This window comes from Pelobates fuscus, chromosome 6 (assembly GCF_036172605.1).
Source record: "Pelobates fuscus isolate aPelFus1 chromosome 6, aPelFus1.pri, whole genome shotgun sequence".
NCBI classification, from domain to species: domain Eukaryota; kingdom Metazoa; phylum Chordata; class Amphibia; order Anura; family Pelobatidae; genus Pelobates; species Pelobates fuscus.
Genome location: NC_086322.1, coordinates 134,375,206 through 134,389,932, shown reverse-complemented (window position 1 = coordinate 134,389,932; position 14,727 = coordinate 134,375,206). Strand labels below are relative to the sequence as shown.

The 14,727-nt window shown below is 35.7% G+C and overlaps 1 protein-coding gene across 1 annotated transcript in view; it reads right to left on the bottom strand.

The window, feature by feature from the left end:
* LOC134615515 (bifunctional heparan sulfate N-deacetylase/N-sulfotransferase 4-like) overlaps positions 1-13,786 on the bottom strand; it is a 423,933-nt gene extending 410,147 nt beyond the window's left edge. Inside the window, exon 1 of the mRNA XM_063460046.1 lies at positions 13,296-13,786. The gene's annotated coding sequence lies outside the window, so the exon portion shown is untranslated. The remainder of the gene's footprint in view (positions 1-13,295) is intronic.
* Positions 13,787-14,727: the final 941 nt, after the last annotated feature.

Sequence of the window (14,727 nt, the reverse complement as noted above, 5' to 3'; positions counted from 1 at the left end):
AAGACACCTCTCAACAGGGCATGCAGTAGCTTTACCAGATCCTGACTCCACTCTGTTTGCGGATAAAGAGGAAAGGTACCATACTGGATTTGCTGTTGCTACAGAAGATCAGGTACGTCAAGCATCTTCACTTTTCTCACCCACATCTGCTCAAGACGCTGAATTGACAGCCTTCTCAGTGGCATACAAAATGCCTGAAGGAAGACATGCCAACACCTACATTGACTCAAGATATGCCCTGGGTGCGGCACATGATTTTGGATCAATCTGGACTGCTGACTAAGCTGCCAACCAAGCCACAAGTGCACCAAGGGAAGTGGACAGAAGGGTGTCCGCTGAAGAAACTTCTATACTCACCATGTAGATCCTATCCACAGATCTCAAGCTTCTGAAAGAATGACAAGCAGCTGCTGACCCTGAAGAAATACAAAGCTGGAAAACAGAAAGGGGCAACCCTTGAAGACGGGCTGTACTCCAACACTCTCAAGTTCTGTTTACCCAAAAACATGTACTGGGCAGTGGGCCCATGGAACTTTATACCTATCCAAGACCCTCATGAACTCTTTGATCTCTAAATACTCTGAAGCACCTAGAATTACTCCTCTAATCATCAGTTACTGCCGATCCTGTGTCATTTGTGCCAAGGACAGCTCCGGCAGAAGAGGAGGAGAATCCTAAGCACCTAGCTAACTCTCACTTTCCCTTTCAAGAATCCAAGTGACTATATCCAGGTGCCAAAGAGCTGCCGGGTCAAATATGCACTAGTTATAATAGACATTTTGTCAGGATGGCCAGAAGCCTAGCCGGTCATCAATGTGACAACCAAGACCACATACCCAATAGTGCATTGTGAAAGTTGCAGAGATCACTCAGTGGATTCACTGTTCCAGATTCAAGACTCTCTCTGCAACATGGGAAGTAACATGTGTTGATTTTGACAAACTTTTGACTCTAAAGGGAAAATGACTTGTTAAAAAAACAAAAAGATACCAACAAGTAGGTGTTTGATGGCCATAATAATGCCTGACCACCTGCCATCGATGGAAAGCCGAGGACCCCAAAAGGAGACCTCGTGAAGCTAAAGAGATCCAAACGCCAAGCTTCCTCAGGATTATTTGCCCATCTTGAGTTTGTGGTGATATTAATATTGACTAAATGATCCGAGTCCACCTACACTGATGTAGCGTGGGACAGGTTTAATACTATGATGAATAAGCAAATGTGCCCTAGCCAAGGTTATTATGTCCATACACATAAAACATGACAAGGTACTCTTGACACACCACATTCATGCTTCAGAACACAAAGAGGAGCACCCCTCTAAAGGGAAGTTTGACACATATATACATATATATTGATGCCATAGGTGTGCCAAGGGGGGTACCAGATGATTTTGCAGTTAAAGAAAAGTTTGAGTCCATTTTCCCAACCGTCACTAATAATAATATTTTGATTTGCATTTATTATATCTATTGCAACCAACAACGTTTACCTGTCACCATGACTTGTTGTGCCTATACTCCAGATAACACAGGTCCATATGGTAATGTAAGCTTGTCTATTTTATGATGTCCCTCTGAAGAACTAAGAAGACTTTAAGAACCGTTACTTCATAGGGTTTTGTGCCTTTGGGCTAACATGTCTTCTGGAACTAACCAATAAAGTTTATCTTTTTTTAGAATCTAACATTTCATAGGGGGGACTGATGTAGAATTATTAAAAATCTTTATTGAACCTGTATTGAATTATTGCACTAACTCCATTTTAACTTCATATTATGACAAATCCTCCATTTTAACTACATTACATGACATAATTTCCTAACAGCATTTAGTGTAATGAATAGAGACTGTATTTTCTATAAAGACATGACTAACCCCGGAATTATTGAATCTCCTGTAACATGCAACAAAGTATAACCAAGGCCATAGCCAAGGCCATGGGAAGCTGGCCTAATGAAATGTAATGTTCTATTCATAAAAAGAACACCGAATCTGACCACGAGTCTGACATCACTAACTACCCAAAAACGGTGCCAAGTACTCAAAATGGCTGGCTGCCAGATTCCCCCTCCCATCGAGTAAAGCCTCGTGCTAAAGAGCAATGGCGACTGAATCCTGGTCAGAAATTACGACATCCCATGATGGGAGGATGCCCCACTAGTCACTCAAAACCCTGAGCCAATTACTAATACAGATGGGTGGACATTGACATAGCCACTTAACATTTAATCCAATTAATGATGTTTATTTACTGATATCTCGATAATCAATGATGATGTAATTTCGCTCTTATAAGGGTCTGCGAGCCCGCTTTTCATCAGATGCCATTACATTTTCTCTTAGTGCTTTTAACCTGAACTCCATGTGTCAGTGTGAATTTGCTTCTGCGTATACGCAATTTAATCATCTCAGATCTGGACAGGAACAGATAGTCATTCAAACATATTTGTTTATTTCTAAATTAATCTACATCACCCTGTAATAGGGTCATGTGCAGTAGTGGAGTAAACCCAATATAAGTGTAGTCATGCACACGTCTGTGCTTTAATTGAAAACTCTGTCTAATGCAACAAAAAAAGTCATAGAAAGTAGCACTACATGGACCCATGTGCTAGCTACATGGTCCATGTGCTAGTTAAAATGACTTTTAACTAGCACATGGACTTGCCACAGCGCAAATGTTTTTATTTTCTCCTTATTTAATCATTTAGTGATTGTATTACATCCTTGTAATTATTAGATTCTCATTATTTAGTGGAGCTAGCAGTAGATGCCCTCGAAGGCATGGGAGGGGAGATATTTAGTACAGGGAATTTACATGTGGGAGACTTTCTTAAGTACCAATCTTAGTAGCCAACGGTGGTATTTTTATCTATCAGTTAGTGAGCTAAGTTTCTTTAGCTATCACAGCAGCATTATCTTGCATATACATAGCCAAAAAGCTTTGAACTCTTACCAGAATTCGGTATAGTTCTCCTTATTTCCCCTTTTCTCCTCCTCTTCATATTTTCTGTTTCCTCTCTCCTTTTTTGTTGCATTAGACAGAGTTTTCATTTAAAGCACAGACGTGTGCATGACTATACCTATATTGGGTTTACTCCACTACTGCACATGACCTTATTACAGGGTATGTTGTTGTTTAACCCTTACCAATCTATAATCAAGGATTTGTTATCGCTACTACCTCTATCCACCTAGCCAGGCTGCTTATTTTAACTAGGCTAGTTACATTTTGATATCTATCTCCAGTAGTGATATTTACAATTATGGTATTGGTTTAACTTTCTTATATACATCACTCCATTCACGTTTTTGTACATGAGCACATTTAGATTTTAGATACTATATTATTTAATAAAATTTATTTATTTATTCTCTCTTCTTTCTATTTTACCAAATTGTTCCTTGTCTGATAGACATTCTTCAGTGATTGGTTATATCACAGTATATCTTATTTATCCCAGTCCCTCCTGGTACACTTTTTTTTTTGTTCATTAGGTTTAGCAATACATTATATTTAAAAAATATACAACTCACAGGTTTATCTCTTTATCCATTACATATTATTGTTATTGCCATTTATATAGCGCCAACAGATTCCGTAGGGCTTTAAAATATTATAAGAGGAGTATATTTAACTATTAATAGGACAATAACAAAATAAACTTAGGAACCATAGGTTGAAGAGGACCCTGCTCAAATGAGCTTACAGTCTATAGGAGGTGGGGTATAAAACACAATAGTGCAGGAGATAGCAATACAAAAGGTGGGAGTGAAGTAGAGCTGGAGGAGAGAGTAAAGTGCTGCCCTTTAGCAGAGAGCAAGAGATAGGTATGTGAGGTAGTGATTACTCTGGGAGGCCATAAGCTTTCTTAAAAGACCAAGGGAGAGTCTGATAGTGGTTCTTTGAGAAGAACAAAGTTTCCTAAACATCCAGTCTACAGTGTCAGTGACCATCCTCCAGTGTGGAAAAAAAACAGTGCCCTATGATCAGACCACACTGCAAGACACCGCTACAATGAAAGTCATTTGGAAAAAGTGGGAACAGCAGCAGGAGTAACATAATTAGAAAAAATTGGATTTTTCAGAATATAAAAGGTAAAAGTCAATGTCCAATTGATGACCCACTCACCTGTTCCACCCTGTCAGTTTTTGAAAAATACTATTTTTTCCAGTTAAATGACTTCTGCTGCTAGTAGGCACAGTTTAAAAGAAAAGGAACACAAACTTTAGCACAGTCACTGATGCTACATACTAGATGTGTGGGAAAGCTTTGTTCTTGTGAGGAGAGTAGAGGTGAGTGGGAAGTCAGTTGCTCACTGACTTTTTAATTTCATTTTTTTTATAAATCCTCTGTTTTATACTTGAAATTACTCCTCTTTCCCGTTTTCCAGTAATGCAAAATAGCAAAAAGAAAAGGTAAAACTACGCTCACTTGCATCCTATTTAATGTATTTTTTTTAATCCAGATCTAATCTGGCAACTAATCTAATTTTGACAACTCAGAATGAATTGGTATTGCAAACATTACTTGTAAAGGATAGCCACTAGTCCAGGCAATCTTGTAGCCATTTTCCATGCCAGCGCTTTTCCTGCTGTGTTGGATATCCAAATGGCTTTCTGAAATTTTTGGGTACCAAAATCCAGCCAAGTAAAAAAGTGGCATGAACTAATTCTTACCAACCTGAAAAAAAATTCAGCAGAATTGGTTCGGAAGAACAAAAATGTATGCTCTGCAAAAATCTAGTATATACTGCATGATATTGTAAGTCATATAACTTTGACCTCTAAACTCACAGCATAAGATATTTGGCAGTTGATTATTATATACCATATCCGCAGGCTATTCTTGAATCTCTATTTATATATGCCTCCAGATTCAGTCTTGTAAATATCAGATGTAACTGCTTTGTGTTTTGTAACACACCAGTGGGTCATAGCTTAGTACATTGGAATGTATGGATTCCATCTCATAGTTTAACATCATTCATGTTATATTTGCAAATTGTCTCTAGATATTTCCTTAACTCATTCTTCTTCCAGTGGTTTAAAGGTAAAAGACAGCTATCACTAGCAGTGATTAATCAAGTTAAACGGCCATACTTACAACTCTTCAAGCACTGATATGTGCAATTCAAATATAATTTCACTGATTCTTCTTCAAGGCCACAGTACATACATAAGCTCTTGGGAAGAGAACCTCTCTTGTATCTCTGCTGTCAAATGCCACCTGCATAGTTTGTCAGAGCAAACAATCTGTACTACGTATCCGTATCGGGAATTAGCATTTCATTGTGGGGGAGGGGGGAGAAAGGGGGCGGAACCCTCCAGATTGTTACAAATTTGCACTCATTTTAGACAATGTAGAAAATGTGTGAATGAAGAATGGTTTGCTTTTGGATTATAATAAATAAACACATTTTAAAAATAATTCACAAGCAGTTATTTTCTCCAAAGTAATAACACAATTTGGTATGCTGTATGTGACACCTATGCATAAGAAAACAAATGTAAATTGAATTGTATCCACTGGATAGTAAGCATAACCAAGTTTTAAAAAACAAACAAAAAAAAAACAGCTAAAACAATTGAATACAAATAAATTGGTTTTGCTTTTAATAAAGGTTGATTATGGCTTGTTTTATTTTATTTTGAGCATATTACAATGAAGCCAAATTCACAGAATTTCAATTAAGTCCATAGATATCTTGATAAAAAATGTTTCAAATTAAAACAATTTATATTAAATGCAGTTATCTGAATTGAGGTATTACATATGTCCAGCTTTTACTTAAGTTATAAGTGCAAAGATCTATCTATCTAGCTATCTATCTATCTACTTGACCTATATCTATAACAAGTAGACTGTATCCACTAGATGGCACTGTGAGAGTGCTAATGTTCTTAGGTTGACACATGGTTAATATAGAAAGACCAATATATTGCTGAATTTGCCCAATGTGCAATAAAAAACATGTTATAGTATTTTTTAATTTGCTAACAGGATGACACATTTGAAAATAGTCTAAAGGAGATGCTAAACTTTTACAGGAAAACAAACAGACAACAAACTTCAACTAATATGACATACGACCATAATGCTAACATTTATCATCTGAACAAATATATAAATGCCCTTCATTTTTAAATGTTTACTATTGTTTCTATAGTGATTATTTAATGCTATAAAAGTATTGACAAAGAGGCAACTAATAAATACGTGAGGGTAAATGTTACCATGCACAGCACATTCTGTATATTCACATGCAGTACCACATATAACCACTGGAGTTTTGTATATTTTCATGCATTGTAATAATGTATCTATTTCTCTGTAACTGAAACATGCCTACTATACAAGCTCACAAAATTAGTGTTAGAAGTATATATTTATTTAAATAGTCGGGCTGTGGACATTTTCAAATTGGAAAATAGTGGTAAGTGGCGTATCTCAGGGTTCTGCCATTTGTCTGTGTTTTCTGAACATGAAATAGCTTCTCTACAGAGGGATTTTAATAAATTGGGGGACTGGGCAGGCAAGTGGCAGATGAGATTCAATACAGATAATTGTAAAATCATGCATTTTGTAAAAAGGAACCTGCAAGCCACTTATTCACTAAATGGGGTTGAGTTAGGGATACCGTTCAATGAAAAGGACTTGGGAACAATTATAGATCACAAACTATGGAACAGTATGCAATGCCAGTCTGCTGTTGCAAAAGCAAGTAAGGTGCTTTTGTGTATAAAAAGGGGTTTTGATTCATGTGATTCAAATACAATTTAGCCTCTTTAAAATTAAATGGTAAGACCTTGAATATGTGATGCAATTTTCAGATATGGCAGAACTAGAAAAAGTGCAGCGATGGTCTACAAAACTAGTAAGGGGAGTGGAAAAAAATAGCTATAAGAAAAGGCTAGAAAAACTGGATTTGTTTTCTTTAGAAAAAAGCAATGTCAAGGGAATATGATAGCACTATCCAAATATAAACAGGATCAGTACAAACTGCTATGTGCTAACATGTTCATTAGCAGGAATATACAATAGACAAGAGATTACCCATTGAGACTGGAATAATAAAGATGTGGAATTCTCTGCATAAAGAGGTTGTATTTTCAGATTCTATAGATTATTTTAAGAAGGCTTGGATGCTTTTTTGCAAATACAGAAAATTTGAGGATATAATGATATATATGAAAACAGGTTTTCGATCCATATGCGCCATCATATGTTAAAAATCTACATAGATTAAGATTGTAAATTAATTCTTTTAGCTTCAACTACATTGTTTTCCACTACAATTGGCAACTGGCAGATATGTATTGCATGATTATTGTTCACTTTTGCATTCTTTTTATGTTATATGTATTTTAGAATCTATACTATAAGAATGCACAAAAATAAACTGTAAAATATAAACAGTGAAAAGGAAAATCATGCCACAAATCCTACCCCAACATATCGACATCTACAGGCACTTTTCTCAAGAAACAAGCATCTGGGAACAAACAGAGAAAGGTACCTGGGGAGAAGTAGAAACTTTGCGTGTAGGATTTCTGGCAAGATTTTGTTCTCTGCTAGTTTTAAGATTTAACCTATACTTTTGTTGTATTGTGTATACTTTATTATTTAGTGTTATTGCTTATTTTTGAAATAGAAGTATTTTATATTGCAATTAGAGTGTGGGGTGAATTCTTAGCGTATACACTGATCAGCCACAACATTAAAACCACTGCCAGGTGAAGTGAATAATTTTTATTATATCCTTACCATGAAACCTGTCAAGGGGTGAGATTTATTAGGTAGCAAGTGAACAGTCAGTTCTTGAATTTCATGTATTGGAAGCAGGAAAAATGGACAAGTGAATAGATATGAGTGACTTTGACAATGGCCAAATAGTGATGGCTAAACGACTGGGTCAGAGCATCTCCAAAACAGTCAATCTGGTGGGATGTTCCTGGTATGCAGTGGTTATTACCTACCAAAAGTGATGCAAGAAAGGACAACCATGATGGTGAACCGACATCAGGGTCATGGATGCCCAAGGCTCATTGATGCATTTGGTTAGCGAAGGCCAGCCCATCTCATCCGATCTCACAGAGGAGCTACTGTAGCATAAATTGCTGAAACCCTTAACCCCTTAAGGACCAAACTTCTGGAATAAAAGGGAATCATGACATGTCACACATGTCATGTGTCCTTAAGGGGTTAATGGTGGTTTAGTGCAGTAGACTGGAGTCTAGTATATAAACTACGTTTTAAAAGTTTATTTTATGTTTTTCTTTCTTGCATAAATCACTTTCTCAGAGTATGTTTGTAATCCTTCTCTTATTTTTTAGTATGTATGGTTTTTTTTTTTTTTATTTCTGTAATGTCCCCCACCTATTAGTCTTTATCTGTCTCCCTGTATCTTGGTAATTATTATTTTCCTGTTGTTCATGCCATCCATTTTGTCTCCTTTTCTTCATTCACTACTGATTTCTAATAATAGTCACTATAACTGGAAAATCTGTATCACTGAAATAGAATTTTCGTGCATATGGACATATTGGGACTAAACAGGATGATGAAAACTAAATGAACAAACTTTGGAATAAATTGCTAAAGGAACACTCCTGGCACCATAAATGGTTAATTTAAATTAGGAGGTCCCTGGTGCTTTCATACCAGTACATGGTAAACTTTTAACCCAAAACCAATGTCTGTGCTCCAGCACTGGATCACTCTGCCCGCCTTTCTTTACACTTTCTATAATTCTTCAGAACGGAAGGCTTGGGCATCATCGGCAGCGACATAGTTGATTGCCTTACAGTAGTCAGCTATTGCTGTAATCTAATCAGAGGCTCCTCATAAAAAAGACATACTTTTTCAAGCCATTTTTATGAATGGGGAGCTACTGATTGGTTCACAGTGTCAGCTAACTAACGTTGTTATAGTGACTGGAGTGAAGCTAGACATACAGCCGAGTTTTTTTCCAACTCAACAAATTTGGAATCAATTTACCCTAAGTCTATTTAAACAACAAACTGCAGTAGAATAGTACGATTGGTCATATGAAAAAAAAAAAATATTATCTAAATGTATTAGATAATACACTGAAAATGCCATTTACATTCGGCCTACGTAACATGTAAATAAAGATGAGTGCACTGTTCTTTCAAGATCACATGATGTTAAAATAATTTGCTCCAATGAAGTACAGTGATGAAATTGCCAAACAGTAGGGTATGTGGACTGCCCTTCTTCCAGTAACTCTATACCTAAGGTATGTTTGGGAATAGTATAATAAAATGGTCTTTAATCAATTTAAAATAAAAACAAATCTGAATAAACCATAAAGATTTAACCATGATAGCTCCCCTAATTATGATTTGCAGTTAATAGACAAAGTAAACTGTCAGGGAACAGCCAATCAGCATGAAGCATACTGACAGAAAAAATAAACCTGTGGTAAAATACATTAAAAAGGTATCAAGAGTATATTTTTTTAAATGATATTGCATGATAATAAACATTGTAAAATGTAAGCCATCATTTGTGTGGTTTACAGAGTAACAAGCTGTAACAAATCTGATATGTCAATATGACCTATTCACATTACCAGCAGTGTTTGGAATTTGTATGCTCACAGACAATATTGGTTTGCAGCATTACACAACCAAATCCCTACGTAAGCATGTGATAATATAAGATAATTTACTACCTACACTTCATGGATAAAAATAAAAGTAAATCATGATTGCCATTATTTTTTAAAAGTGAAGTATTCTTACTCTTGTTTGTGAATACAGGACACATGCTTTACACAATTTTATTTCAGGGTTTTTTTTGTGTGTGTTTTTTTTTTTTTTTTACAATTGTATTTAAGCACACAAAATTGGTGGCAGTGAGTTTTGACAGTGGCTGTTTGTAAAATGGGTTGTATGAAAAGTAGTGTTTTAAAATATATATATATATTTTTTAGTTTGGATGGTTTTAAATTGGTGGAATGCTAAATGACCTCAAGTGAGGAAAGATATGAACCTGCACATAGAGTTTTGCTTTACTCAGGGGTATGTCCAAACACACATGTTGGTATTCTTTAGGGGCATACAATGTCTAAAAATAATCTTAAAAAAAATTATATATTTTCACCCCATTATTGAAAATAAAGAAAAGCTTTTGTCCCAAGGTTAAATGAAGTACAAAATCAAAAGCAATGAGTAGATGAAGACGAAACAGTGTAAAATATTACCATTATTCAGTTGAATTCATGGCAATCATATTACTTGTGGACGAAATTATACTTTATATTAAATGTGTTTACATCAATGAAGCAGTCTGTATGCAAACAATGGGTAGAAAATGATGTGTTCTTTCCAAAGTCTTATTTCTGTTTATTTGTGAATGTTTTCTTGTGGTATGTTATTAGTGATTTTATGAAACTGCAAATGCATTCATCATATTTTGTTATCTCACTATAGTCATTGATAAGTAAAAAAAAAATACAATTCTGTGCGGACAAAATTGGATTTCTAAGTGAAGTAAAACTGAATAATTAGAAAAGACTTGCATGTGTGAGTCTACTAGAATATAATGAACTGTGAAAAGAGCATCGAAGTAACAGAACATATAGTGAAGAGAGATATAGATGTAGAGAGAGATATATATATATAGAGAAACATATAGTGAAGAGAGATATAGATATAGAATAACTAAAATAAAGTAAAGCAGAGCTGTAAAAACTATTTAGGCCACATACAGATCTTTATGATAAGTTAGATGAGTAAAGGCAAACTAGATCAGTTCTTGACCAACCTGGATTGTCCACTTTTTTCATAGCAAGGCACATTCTCTTTTGACAAAGAGGGGTATCATGTCTACCTTGAATTGTTTCAGTGCTGTCACAAAAACTACAAACGCTATAGACTTAATAGCAAAATTCCTCCCAATTATATTGGGTACTGGTAGGGCAATCAATGACCATGCTAGCTTACTGGCAGCTCAATTTGGACTCAGACAGTAACAAATGCAAAATTCTCTAGTGTCATTTTCCTGAAAGGGATGTTTTACTACGATGGATGCAGGTTTAGCGAACTGATGGACATTTATTCACCCACATTATTATTTGTCAAAGTCACCATCCATTGTTCGCCATTAAAGCAATGGGTGTTTTGAACAGAAATGGATACAATACACAAGAAAGATCCCAACGGAATATTGTTAGTCTCTCTTTGAAGACATCTCTATGTTCCAGCTGTGCTAAATTGTGATGTGCACAAGTGTATTCATTATTTCCAACATGCTGAATGAGCTGTCTTCCTGTATGATTTGTTTTGCATTTCTGGAAAATTTGATCAATAATATACAAAGTGTTTTACTGAACAAGGTCAAGCATACCTTAACTACTTCAGCACTTGATGGATCTAAAAGCCTCTTTACCCTCATTAAAGCCAATAGATGTATCCACCTCTCTTTGATTCTGCAATTACCGATGAACTGTCTACAAGCATGTCAATCTTGTACTATAAATTCAAGACAAGAATTATATCCATAAATGATTTCAACTGAGTCTTAATATTTTATATGACAGTGCTATGGCAATCTGAAGTAAAGCAGATAAGTCTAGCTTTGTGAATATGAATGAACGTATACAGTACGTAAATGCAGTTCAGTAAATAACAAACTAATACTTAAAACTTTTTGCTAATATAGTGATGATCTCCATATTATATGTCAAAGTGATAGCCATATCAGATTTATATTCAGTAAAACTGTGAAACTGTCAGTGAACACATATAATTGGGGATATAGGCTACAGGCTGGGAAATTAGTTGCCCTTGGAATTTTAAACAAAAGCTCCCCAAATTCTAAGCCAGGAAAGATATATGACTGTTATAGTTTCATCAGTCCAATAAGTTGATAACTAAAAATGTGCTCGATTTACTGTAGCATATACTACTGCATCATGAACAGGCAAACTCTTGCACTCTATTTTTTATACAGATGACTGCGAGAAATGTGAATTGTAGACCACAAATATCTGTAAGACAGTCTTTGGCCCAAGCCATAAGTATCACGAAAGACTGAAATTTTATTGTTCCAATGCTTGGCTTATGGTGATGGTAATAGTAGTACCATGATATCTGGAAGGTCTTGCCATGATTTGTGTAATCCTAATGTAATTCTAGAAATTCAGGAGAGATACAGGATCTGTACTAAATAGGTATGACCTGCAAAGTTCATTATGTGCAGCCATGCAATTAACAACAAAAAATATAACTGAAAAAGCAAAACAAAAACAATAACATATAGTACAAATGCAAAAAAAAATGTCATATCATAACATAATGGGTTTCTACAAATGGACACACAATAAATATGAAGTGGTTTATAGATTTTGTCTAATATGCAAAGTTATGTTGACAACACAGAAAACTAGAATTTCCTGGCAGACTTTACGTTTGTTTAGTACCAATGATGATATTGAATGATGCAGGATTTAAATAACCTATATAAAGTTTGCCTGAACCTAGCACATTTGCAATAAGAGCTTAAATTATTTGTGATTTTTTAAAGTTTCTTACACTGTGCAGAGAAGATTGGATTTGTATTGCAGACAGCAAATTACTGTTCACGATAACAAACAGAAATGATAAACGGGGCAATATACAAATATAGCACCAATCAATATGTTGAAGACAGATTGCCAAACAACAATATAAAAGAAAAATTGCTTGAGTAACAATCTCTTTTTTATCAGATAAACATCTTTAATGAAAAAAAATGGATCAATAAATGAATGAAATACCCAATGCAAAGATCTGCTAGATAAGGGTTCTAGTGAGTAATTGCCAGAAAATGGTTTGTAATTATTATTCATTAAGTTCCTTGAAATTATCAGGGAAGAGCTGGCAAACATCTGGAGAAGCTATAAAAAAAAGCAGTTCTAGATCACTGTTAACCATTTCAGCGATTAATGTTGCTGCACATCATATCCCAAGTATGAAAGGGTTACATTTTTTAAGCAAGCACATTGCTTGCAACAAATACTATGCATGGCATTAACAACACAAGTGCTGACTAGGTACACCTACTGTATATGAAGTGAGCATTTGTAGTAACAGAGCCGGCTGTTTAGTGTCTAGTTTAATTTCTTGTCCTTTGCTAGCAGGTGTTGCTTAACGGTTTTACAGCAATATTTCAGTGTATAATTAGCCAAGCTGTAAGGTTACATGGGTATATATGTATGTTTTGTTCCAACATTCTAAAAAACATGAACGTTCTATAGGACACTGAGTAACTGAGAAACTTACCCAAAACGGACCAAATTGGCAAGTTGATGCAATGCAGAGCTCTCCTGATAGATCTGTTATTCCTGGGTAGTGAAGAGTTAAGGCTACTATTCAGCCTTCCCTAGCAGGTCCTGCATCTGCTTAATCAGTGCAGGGGAAGCAGAGCGACTGAACTCTTCCAGCAAAACCCCCTTCTATGGTGTATATTATACACACACACACCAATAGCCACTGTCTCTCTGCCAGCTTAAATGACTCGCACAGAGCTCTGTGCAGCTCACCGTTAAAAGGCACCTTCTTCCCTGGACACGGGTTTACCACACCAGGGAGATTGCAGGGAACAGCAGAAAATGCTGGGAGAACTATTTAATCTCAGGAACACCAGCTGCTTGCTGCTTCCTTCTCTTTCCACGTTTTGTTGGGTTACAGTCAGATATTTCTTTCCCTGCTGCTCCCTCTCTCCCTCTGTCTCATCATCACAACTCTTGTAGCAGCATCTTTGCAGTCTCATGATTGGCAGAAACAGCCAATTCCTTCATCTGATCACCCTCTGGACTCTCAAGGACTCAGACCTGTCGTGTGATGTCATTCAGATAGTGGGATGTAACACATGGATCTTTTCCAATGGAAGCTAATTCAGAGATCAGCTGTACACCTCTCACACTACATTGATTTATGAAAGACCCCTTAAGGATTTGCAAAATCTGTCACAGTGCAGTTGGGACTTGTCTTTTATTTCTTTTTTCTTTACATACCAGCTGGATCACATGCAAGCACTAAGTGTGACACCACACAGAGCTCCTGACACTATGTATCAATGGTGCCATAAAATTTCTGATGAAAAATCTGACAGGTTCTGCACTTTTTTTTTTTTCAACTCACATGTAATCATGTCAGGCATGAAGAACAATGTACATTTCCAGAAGTAGATGCCTGCACTAATAAGATCACATGTTTTAAATTAATTTGTGAAGTTCTTACAGCAATCAGAATGGCAAGTAAAGCTAGCATCTTCCCGCTTGATTGATCAAAGGCGTTTAATTAAAGAATTAGTCTAATGCCTTTTTTTTAATCTGTATTTAAATCTGCTGTTGCTATGTTTATGCATATTTCATTTCTTAGGTATATGTAATGGTATTTATTTCTGGAAAGGAAAAAGTTAACAGATGTGATATAATCTACACAATAAAGGACAAAGCATACTTATTTTTGGAAATGACAATGAAAATTGGTAACTTGGCTTTCATTAAAGGGCAATCGGATCCAATGTCACCTATTATGTAACCAACTGACTCTGCTCTGATGTGTCCACTCTCCTCTCACCCTATACATTACAACATAAACGACAACAAATGTTGTCTTATCATAAAACCCAGGGTTGTTGCCATTTTCCATAAACACCTTTGACTTGAGCCCTTAGGGAAATGTCATGATGTTTACACTCACAGATGTG